Source organism: Dermacentor silvarum, chromosome 3 (assembly GCF_013339745.2).
Source record: "Dermacentor silvarum isolate Dsil-2018 chromosome 3, BIME_Dsil_1.4, whole genome shotgun sequence".
NCBI lineage: Eukaryota > Metazoa > Arthropoda > Arachnida > Ixodida > Ixodidae > Dermacentor > Dermacentor silvarum.
Window position 1 is genome coordinate 41301456 of NC_051156.1, and position 11572 is coordinate 41313027.

The following is an 11572-nucleotide window of genomic DNA, read 5'->3' on the forward strand; positions in this document are numbered from 1 at the left end:
GGTGTGCTTCGCGTAACGCCATTCCTCTTTTTTTAAATCGTGCTGTGTGATAGCTGGAGCATCCTATATATATATATATATATATATATATATATATATATATATATATTCCCATTACTTCTTTATGGTGACGCATGATAATGTTTGGACGACAGCCATTGCAGTGTTCAACACGGTAATACAATTTCGGCAAAGCTCCGCACATCGGGCGAGCCATGAAGGAAGGAAAAATTCAGGTCAGGCTCTGATGTCACTTTTTGTGAAGCACAGGGACGCCGGAAGTTGGCGTTACTCCGACATCTTCCTTGGACAGATTCTCAGCTCTTGTTTACATTTTTCGCCTTCGGCGCGGAACCACGCCAGGCTGTGCGGATGTGCGCGGATGTGCGATCACAAGGGTCGCACATTTACAAGTTCAACAAATCACCACAGAGGGCGCAATTATCTACCGTGGCGTAAAGCCCCTATATATAAAAAGTAGCGCCATCCACTTCCCTCCTCCTCCGTTCCAGTATCGCGCTCAGCGCGACCAGCGCGATCGAGGCGCGATATCGACAGTGGCGCCGCGACAGCTAACGCGCTACCAGAGGAAATCCGAGGAAAACTTCGATCGCGCCCTGCGGAGACGTTTTAGAGGCGCGATTTTGCTTCGTCAGTCAGTAAGTGGTCTTAATAATGCCGTTTTGGAAGTAGCAACGCGACCATGCGAGACGGCGCAAATATCAAGTGTGCAGCAAGCGTTTGCGCACGCCGGATGGTAAACAAAAAAAAGCCTTTTGCCCTCGCCTTGTCAGTTGCGGCAACTTAAGGCGCAGCAGCATGCCATCACAACGAAGTTCTTGTCCATAACACGTTTGATCCGTTTGTGCGTACAGCACTTTCGTCGCACAGGCCCGAGAATGGCAGTCGGAGCGCGCTGGAAAGAAAAAAATATACAAAAGCACGACGCGAACTTCCACGTGACACGGATTGGCCAATGGGGGAGCGGAGGAGGCTGGGGCGACAGGAGACGGCTAAGAGAGGGCGAGGAGGAAGCGCCGGGGTGATCGCGGTGGCGGCAAGATCTAAGAATTGCGCTACTTTTATAAATATAGGGGCTTTACCGTGGCGCTGCTAGTGAAAAGAAGCATACTACTTCCACTCGAAACATTCGCTCGTGTGCACAGTAGCTCCTGCTGGCGGCGCCGTAATAAGCGCGATTTTACCTTCTCACACAGTTATCGAAGCCTTTTTACAGCGAAAGCTGTATATTGACACGTATACATGCTTATCTTTTACCGGTGGCCGCTTTCCACCGGCTAACAAATGTTAAACGTTATCACTCGGCGCAGTACGCGCCTGTATCGGAAGTTTCTAGAACGTTATCGATGCTTCTTTGCGTGGCCTGGTTTCACCGACGCTTATGTTTCTGATTGTATGACCGACGCAAATTGTCTAGAACTTTCTGGAAGACCCGCGGGCATCAGGGATTAATCTGGAACCTTCGATGACTCAGGTATAAAAGCGGACGCGTTTCGCCGCTGATCAGATTTTCGAAGATCACCGACTGTGTTCGCCGCTTTCGTTGGGCTTCGAGTGTAGCTTGCTTTTGTGGGCACAGGTTCGCCCAATAAAGAATCAGTTTCGTCATACACAGTTTTACGGCTGTTTACTTCAGGGTCACTACTACGTGACAATATGGCTAGGCGAAACGAAAAGCCGTTCGTCCTACGTTTCGCTAAACGTCTCCATTGGCTGCGTCGTCAGTTCCGTCGTTCTCTACGTCGCACCCAAGCGCGCGCGCCATTCGCAGCGCCGTTAGTGACGTCGTTAGTCGTTCCCGCCATTGTCACGTTGACGCTGCTCTACCCGCAACGCCGTCTCCTCGGCTCGCCGTTGTCGCACGCGTTCGATTCCCGAGTGAGCGTGGCGTCGCGCTTAGCAGCATCCGCCTGCCAGTGGCGCTTGCGTTCCACTAGAAACAGAAACATGTAACCAATAATTGAGAAACGCTTCAATACAGCGTCGGGATTAATCCACTGCTAAATACCGGGGCCGTACGCTTCAGCTTTGCTGGTTAAGTGCTTGGTCGGTGATTTTTTTATAACATGACAAAGAGCACGAAAACATTATTCATAGTTATACACTGTACTCTTGCCGTGACGTTTGAGTGCACCACATGCACTGTTTCATTAGTTCACTGGTTGTTTATTTCGCGCAAAAGCCCAGTTTATTGCGATTCGATATCTCGCGGGGGAAGTGACGTGTTTGAGAGCGGAGATGTAAGCCCGAATACTAGGTTTTGGTCCTGGGCCATGCGGAACACGTCTGCATCAATACGGGAGCCGGATTCTGCTGCGACTGAGGACGGCAATACCGGTGTGTCGGTTACCATCGCTGCCTTAACGTTATGTAATATTCGTCTCGGTAACTCATAGGCCTAGACAAGCTAATGAAATAGATGCTGCATGACATATTGACAGTCAGGACCATCCGTTGCTATTTCCGAAATAAACTTTTATTTGCTAGGCAGTGTCAGTGTCTCTCATTTTTTAAATATTGTTCTCCTTTTATTGCACTCTTTGTTTACATTAAGGACACTGCGCACGACAGTGGGTGTGAGAAACGCCGCACACTCCCAGCAGGCCGTCGTTACAGAAACCCAATCCCGAAAGAGAGAGCGATATCGGAATGCTCGTCACATATTTAATATTGTTGAAGCCGTAGCCATGAGTAGGTTTGCATTGTTATTTCGTCGCCGAAGGCAGCTTCTTTCATCCCAAAACCCGAATAACACTTTGGTAAATTGAAGTGAAAGTACTAGATTTACTCTATTAAACAGCTCCACGCATGGTCTGCGACTAATTGCTGACCTTCTTGCCTGTATTCTTGCGTCTTATGTGTTACTGTTCTGCCCCTCAGAGCCTGTACAAAGTACGTCTGACGGGGTCCTTCGGCAGCCAGCTGTCGCTTAAGGGGGTTCAAAGCTGGTGTGCAGCGACTTGCTCACTCTCTTTTCTGTGTTCTTGTCTCATGCGCTACTGTACTGCCCCAACAGAGTCTGCAGAACCACGTCTTGGTCCTCATCACAGCAGCCCCCATCCACACCAACAGGAAGGCGCCGGAGCCGTATTCGCAAGGATTTTACACGACTAACAAAGGAGAGGATGCTGAAGTACTTGGATGAGATATGATGTCTATGGGAGACTATGTCAAGAGAGAAAAGAACCTCAGCCATCATTCCACCAGGAGGGATATTGGCAGGGGTGCCTCAACAAAAAAATCACAGCATATCCACGGGGTGAATGATGATGACTGGGCGAAGCTCCGGAGGGAATCATCGGATCTCCCGCTTAAGGGGACGCTAGCACAAACGCGTTACGCCCCAACCAGACGTACGCGTTGGAACGCGTCCGCAGGCGCCGTGCGCCTGAGAGAGATTGTGGTTGTGAAGAGGAAGAGGCAGAAAATAGCGCCACTTCCTCCTCACAACCACAATCTCTCTCAGGCGCACGGCGCCTGCGGACGCGTTGCAACGCGTACGTCTGGTTGGGCCTTTAGAAACGTGCAGTACTCTCTAGTAAGAGGGAGCGGCCACAGCGTCTTACGCAGCCATTTACACATGCCGGAACGTGCACCGCGTTTGCCGACGCCATCACATGACTGCTGAGAGAGTATACCCCCCGTATTCATAAACGCTCCTCGACTTGAACTTGACTTGTCACCGCTTTGGGCAGCGCGTTCGAAACGCGCTGAAGCTAAGACGGAGAGGCCACAGCGTCTTATACCAGCTTCTTACACGGGCCGTAACGCGCTAGCACAAACGCGTTAGAAACGCGCTAGAAACGCGGCCTTTCGTTAATGTTGGGTATTTATTTCCATCGTGGTGCGTGTGTCCATGTCCGCTTCGTGGCGTGTTGGGCTAACGCCGTGCGCTCGGAAGCGAGGGGTCCCTGGTTCGATTCCGCGCTACGGACACAACTTCGGAATTTTTTTCTCATTTTTCTCAGACTGGTTACACACTACTACTACGACGACGACGACGGGGACGAACGGGTGCCGCTATAAGGAGCTTCGCCCCTAAAACTTCATGGAAATTATTCGTGCTCACATGCACCTGCAACCTCCGAACATGCACAGAGGACGCTGGCCAGAATAGCTCCGTCATTTCGCCCTTAACACCTATTTCACTAGCCCAAAAGCGTACTGGGCAAAAACGCTGAGCCTTCCTAGAATCAAAACGCTAGGAACCTGGGGCGGCAGCTTAGTGCACCCAATGTCTGAGTCAGAAAGTTCTTACAATAAGATAAGGGTGCAACTGAAGTGGCAGCGGATTTACCTAACGGCGTCGTATGAGAGCGAGCAGGAAGCAAAGCACGCATTAAACAAGAACTGAAAGAAGTGCGGTCAGTACATGATCGCACATTATGCCTGTGTAGTTGAGGCTATATTCTTAACTAAATCACGGCTCACCCCTCTTCGACAGCTTCCTTGTACGTGCGTCTGTTACGGCACCGCCTCGCAGGGGCGTGTGCGTAAGCAGGCGTTTGGTGTGTTGCGACACCACGTACCCGAGCACACGAGGGTTGGACCCTCCCGCGTCTAACCGTGCGCGGCTTAGCCGTGTCCGGGGAAAAGAGGATCCTGGGGGATGAGCCAATGCTGAGTGCTTGGACCTTTTTGGCCCCTTGGCGGAGGCAACACACCTCTTTGGCCTCGGCTTCACGTAGACGGCACCCCGGACTGACCCACCCGGGGGAAATCGGTGGTCGCCTTTTCCTATCCCCCTCTCCAACCTTTTGCTTTCCTGTCTTCTTTCTTTAACTATCCTATCATCTCTTCTCTTCTGTGACTTCCTAATTTTCATAGGCGGCTTGGGTTAACCTTGTGTATGTGCCCTCCCTTGGGTATAATATATTAGGTTATAGTGGCAATGTACGGTTGGCGCCTGCAGCCTTACGCGTTAAGCACTGCAGCGTCCCCTAGTTGGGCTCCGTGGTGGGTGGCCGCCATTGCCGCCGAAATAAAACAAACCGTTATGGGAACACCAGCATTTCCCCGCCTACTTGACCGTCACCCTCTAAAGAGGGGACGCACCGATTAACTTAGCCTGTATTCCAACCGACCAAAAGAAATCTATCCGAAATACCATGTTGTACACAGTGAAAATGCTTCAAAACCGGCCAGATCCATTTCTCCATTCATAGTTGCGAAATCTTTGACGGAAGCCTTAGGCTCAGGTTACAAAGTGATCAAAATGGCTAGCGGAGACCTTCTTCTTGAGGTCCCTCAGAAACAACAGTACGAGAAACTCGGCAACCTTGTGACTTTCGGCAACATACCAATTTCTGTATCACCACACCGATCAATGAATAGCTCACGTGTAGTCGTATCAGAAGCAGACCTCCTAGAATGATCAGAAGCAGAACTCCTGGAAGGGTGGAAAGATCAAAATGTCACCAATGTAAAACGTATCATCATCAGACGGGGCAACAAAGAAATCCCCACCAAACATCTTGTCCTCACATTTGGATCTAGCGTTCTGCCTGAAACCATCGAAACAGGATACATTAGGTTAACTGTTCGACCATATGTCCCTAACCCTAGACGGTGCTTCCAATGCCAAAAATTTGGCCATGGCTGACAGAGCTGTCGTGGTCAAATAAGTTGTGCAAGGTGTGGAGTACAGGGCCACTCATCCGACAACTGTACTGGCACTCCTCACTGTGTGAACTGCAGTGGTGACCATGCATCCTACTCACGTTCCTGTCCAAACTGGAAAAAAGAAAAGGACATAATCACCCTAAAAGTAAAAGAAAATATTGCTTTCAAGGATGCCCGTAAGAGGTGCTCACTTTTCCACAACACATCTTATGCTGATGCGGCGCGTCGGGGGGCAGCGTCGCAGCGGCCACTGCCACCTGCCCAGCCCGCACACAGCGAGCTACCGCTTGTGCCCCCTGCCCTCTGGGTGGAAGGCGCTAAGCCTACCCCACCCAACCAGCAAACAAGCCCGGTTACCCTAGGGTTACCGGCACCACAACAGTCCACGGCGGCATCCTGCTCTTCGCGTGCTATCAACTTGGATATAAGCTACGCAAGGTCTAGAATCGGCAGCGCACGTGACCTGCAGCAGTGGTTCTTGGGACGCAACAGCAGACTACTTAAGGAAACTTCTCTGGCCCAGTCCTCACACTTGGCAGTAGCGGCGACGACCAGTGCACATCGCCTAACGCGCTCTGCTACCTCTCTGCAGTTCACCGCCTGCGCAGCCGTACGGTGCACCTCAGGAAAGCTCGGACAAGTTGCATGTGCTCCAGCATGCTATCAACTTGGATATGGGCTACGCAAGGTCTACAATCGGCAGCGCACGTCACCTGCAGCAGTGGTTCTTGGGACGCAACAGCAGACTACTTAAGGAAACTTCCCTGGCCCAGTTCTCACACTTGGCAGTAGCGGCGACGACCAGTGCACATCGCCTAACGCGCTCTGCTACCTCTCTGCAGTTCACCGCCTGCGCAGCCGTACGGTGCACCTCAGGAAAGCTCGGACAAGTTGCATGTGCTCCAGCATGCTATCAACTTGGATATGGGCTACGCAAGGTCTACAATCGGCAGCGCACGTCACCTGCAGCAGTGGTTCTTGGGACGCAACAGCAGACTACTTAAGGAAACTTCCCTGGCCCAGTTCTCACACTTGGCAGTAGCGGCGACGACCAGTGCACATCGCCTAACGCGCTCTGCTACCTCTCTGCAGTTCACCGCCTGCGCAGCCGTACGGAGCACCTCAGGAAAGCTCGTACAAGTTGCACGTTCTCCAGCGTGCTATCAGCCTGGATATAAGCTACGCAAGGTCTACAATCGGCAGCGGACGTGACCTGCAGCAGTGGTTCTTGGGACGCAACAGCAGACTACTTAAGGAAACTTCCCTGGCCCAGTCCTCACACTCTGCAGTAGCGGCGACGACCAGTGCACGTCGCCTAACGCGCTCTGCTACCTCTCTGCAGGTTGGTGGAGTATACAGATAATTTGTTTGTTTGTTTTTCTACTGCGTCGTCGCTGCTGCCAAGCTGAAGTTGACTTGTTGTTTTGTTTTTTGAAGTGTACATTAGTGGAAATGGCGAAAGATATTTCGAGCTAAAGTTGACTTGTTTTTTTTTTTTTTTGAAGTGTACATTAGTGGAAATGGCGGAAGACATTTTGAAGCTTGAGGAAGATTTCCTTGCCGAACTGTTTAAGCTCATGGAAGAACTACGCCAAGAGCTTAAGACTTCGAAAGAAATTGTTGAACGCAGCCTAAGGACTGAGATCAGAGGCCTATGCAATGAACAAAAGATTTGGAATCGAGCATTGCGCTCTGACAAGACAATATTGAACAGCTAAAAAGAAAACTGGATGCGGAATTTTCGAAGAATAATCAGCTGCAGAAAGAAAACGAGCAGCTGCAAGCGAGATCCATGGCTCTTGAAAAAAAACCCCAAGATATAGAAAGACGACTGACGCAGTGCGAGCAATATTCGCGCAATGCGAACATTGATATTCAAAGAGTTGTGAGACATTATAGTGAAGTTCTGAATAACATGCTCAGTAACTTAGGTACGGCGATTGGTGAGCCGATCGTGGAGTCGTACATCGAATGCTGTCGCCGCGTCCGAACCAAAGCATTAGATAAAAGCAACATAATTGTGCGATTCAAGTCCCGCGTAAAGCGAGACGCGGCAGTTAAGAAAGCAAAGAAGGTACCGCTAACTAACAAAGACATGGGTGTCGAGAGCACAGCTCGAGTATATGTAAATGAGCATTTAACGCCCGAGAACAAACGGCGCAGCCTTCTTTTTGGCGCAGTCAACGCCAAAAAGAAGGCTGTGTGCTGGCAATACGGCTGGACAAAAAAACGGCGTTATCCTTGCTCGCTAAACCAGCGGTACTGCAGTTTTTTGCATCCACAATGAAGCCGACCTTTCTAAGATGACGTAGACCACGTCGCAGTACGCAATTACATGCATATTTCTCATTAAAAGATGGATGGAACTGTTCTATTTAATCCTACTCAGTGCAACAAAGCGTTTCCAGGCGAGGATGGTTGTTTTCAAATTATACATTTATACATGCAATGTGCTTTGAATAAAGCTGAACAACTTGCTTCGCTTTTATCTAGGTTCAACACTCATTTTTACATAGTTTTGCTAACTGAAACGTGGTATCGTCACGATTTAGACGTCATATGAATCCCGGGATACAACTCATGTTATCTTGATCGCACTTGGCAGCGTGGCGGTGGCATCGCATTGCTTGCGAAAGAGGGCTACACATGTGTTCTGCTATCCGAACACTGCTTAAGTTATAGCACCATTGAAATGCTAACTCTCCAAAGTGTCCGATTTTCTTTTTTTTTGTTCTTGTTGTTGTCTACGTCACGGGAACTTGTCTGATTTTTTTTGTTACTTCGAACGCGAAATAACCTTCCTTTCTGATAATTTTTTTTGCCTACTTGGCGGTAACTTTAATGTTGACATGGCGACCTACAACCCTGCTCAACAGCAAATGCTGCTCACAATTTAAAGTGCTAATTTTAATAAGGTCATTCATCGCCCGATGCGCGTGACGGCCAGAACTTCTTCAACTCTTGATTTAATTATCACAAAACATTCTACAGCTTCGCAGTCCGGTTGTATAGCCGCAGACATTAGCGATGAGCTACCTGTATTTTTACGAAAAAAAACGCTCTTTCATGATGTCTCTGTGAAAGCAAGGCGTCAGGTAATTTCTGATAGACGACTTGAAACATTTAAGGGTCGCATTGCATCTTTGGATTGGAGTCCAGTTCACGAACAATCTACGTCTGAAAAAAAACATACAAAGAGTTTCTTCAACTTTTCCTGCCGATCTACAACGACTGCTTCCCGATCATTGATAAATGATCGGGAAGCAGTCGTTGTAAACAATGTGTAAGTCGTTGTAAAATCGTTGTAAATTTATAAACACTGAAAACCTTGAAATTCTTGCCCAGTTCAAGTCTCTACGTAACAAAATTAACAGCGCAATTCGCGCTACTAGGAATGCCTACTAAAATAACTCTTTTGACCTAGCCCTCTCAGGCAAACGAAAAGATAGAGATTCTTGAATCTACTATTATATAGAGATACCCAAACCGAGGGACTCACATGTTCAACCATAGACGGGCATAAACTATGTGTCTCAAAGCCAGCCGCTGCCTTCTATGAATTCTTTTCCCAAGTTGGTAGAAGCAGTTACAATCCTAACTTTACCTGTTTTGTGCATGACCGAACACCGCAGTCACTATTTTTTTAGTCAACAGACGACAATGAGGTATACTCTACCTTTAACGCCTTACGCGATAGCTCAAACTTAGACCCATTTAATGTCCAAAGTAGGCCAGTAAAACGTGTGTTACCCTTTCTCGTTCCGTGTCTCACACATATATTTAACACTGCACTGATCACAGGACAATTTCCGGCAGATATGCAGCTAGCACGAGTTGCAGCTATTTATAAGAAAGGTGATAGGAATATTTTAAGTAATTATAGGCCTATATCCATCCTTCCGTATTTTCGAAAGGTACTGGAACAAATAATTCGCTGCCGTCTTCATAGTTTTTTTTCTCAGGTACTGTGTAATTCTGACCATCTGTATGGCTTTACTCGGATCAGATCAATGGAACACGCACTATTTGACCAAAAATAACCTATAGTAAATAAGTTTGAATCCCAACTATTTACATTAGGCATATTTGTAGACTTTAGCAAGGCGTTCGACACGCTCAACCACGACGCTCTTTTTGTAAAACTACACCACTAAGATGTACGGGGACATGCCCTTAATGTAATTAAATCATACTTGAACTCCCGTTTGCAGTATTTGTTAATTGTAAACTACTCGTCTTAAGTCCTGCAAGTCAACAATGGCGTCCCGCAAGGCAGTTTATTGGGACCTCTGCTCTTTAATGTTTATGTCAATGACGTCACTAATATCACTAATGACGCGAAATTCATTATGTATGCAGACGATACATCCCTGTTTCTTTGGTCCGATATCATTAAGAAAATAACTGACACTGCTAATAGGTTTCTTTCATTATTGGCGAAATGGTCACTTTACAATTTACTAAACATTAACGAAAGTAAAACAAAGGCGATGACGTTTCACCCGAAAGACGGCGCACGACCGTACACAAGGAAGAAGGGGCTGTAATTGGTTGTACGTTGGACGGCAGTATTATAGGCAAACGTCACGAAAGGTAGGATGGTTTTCCAGTTGGTGTGATCGGGTCGAACATACATTGACATCATTTCGGACAAAGTTCAATGAAAACGCTCTGTAAGACCATTTATTTGCGGATGGTACGCTGATGTGGTCTTATGGGTGGTGTCAGAGGCCTGGAGGACTTCACGAAGGACGTGCGATAGGAACGTCTTGCCACGGTCACTGAGGAGGACACGAGGTGCGCCGTGGCGCAAAACGATACCGCGCACGAAAAACTCGGCGACTTCGGAGGCAGTACCAGTTTACCACCACTTAAGACTACAGGCGGTGTCAAATCCACCGCCTTTAGTCTTTAGTGTTAGTAATATTGATTTTCTCAATGAATTTACTTCTCTTAGTGTAATTTTCACTACCACACTGACATGGGACGCTCACATAAATAAAACTTGCAATACTCTTTCCAGATTTGTTGGATTTTTTTCACGCAACAGGCATAGTTTACCCGTCAAGACTTACCCTTGCGTAGCGTCAAGACAACTTACCCGACTAAGTTTATATTAGGCTTTCTTTTACTCGTACCTAAACTACTGTTTTCCAGTCTAGGGTGACACCACTGCTTCGAATATTCAGAAATTATTTGTTCTTCAGAAAAAAATGCTCCGGATAATTACTGATACCTCGTATAATGCCCCAACACTTCCCCTACGCCTGAAATATAAAGTTGTTGGTGTAAATAAATTTATTGAATACAGGTTTGCCTGTTTTTACAAAGAAACGATAGCAAAGAATGACCCCTTCCTTAATCGCATAGTAAAGCTTACTCCGCATATTACGCCATATGAAACTAGAAACCGACATACTTATATCTTACCACGATGCAGAACTAACTATGGTTTCGCTATGGTGTTGTACATATTGCCTAAATTCTTCAACACTGAATTCTAAGAAAATTTATGCTATATGTCATTTCATGCTATTCGAGATGCATTCGTGGCTTAGTTCTTGTTGACCTAATATAGAGCATTCGCATTTTTTTATAAATATAATTTTGCACTGTTTGATGTTAACTCAAATATTTTTCATACTGTGTGTTTATTACGCGAGTATTGACTACATGTTTTAACTGCATTTGAAGTTCTACATATCGTTGTATAATGATATACGAAACTGTTGTACTAACAATGTCCGAGAGATTTCATTGCATTACACATACTGTAAATGTGTTAAAAGGATTCGAGAGCCTTGTCAAGCGGTCGTGTAGACTGCTTTTTCTCTTAAACCCCCAGTTTGTACCGCACACTGTATTGCAAACTGAAATAAAGCTTTGATTACCTGCCGGGGTGGCTCAGTAAGCTAAGCCGTTGCGCTGC

At 47.3% G+C, this 11572-nt stretch overlaps 1 pseudogene; it reads left to right on the plus strand.

Annotated features, from left to right (window-relative positions):
* The first annotated feature begins 215 nt into the window (after positions 1-215).
* Positions 216-11201, plus strand: LOC125944216 (uncharacterized; annotated as a pseudogene).
* Positions 11202-11572: the final 371 nt, after the last annotated feature.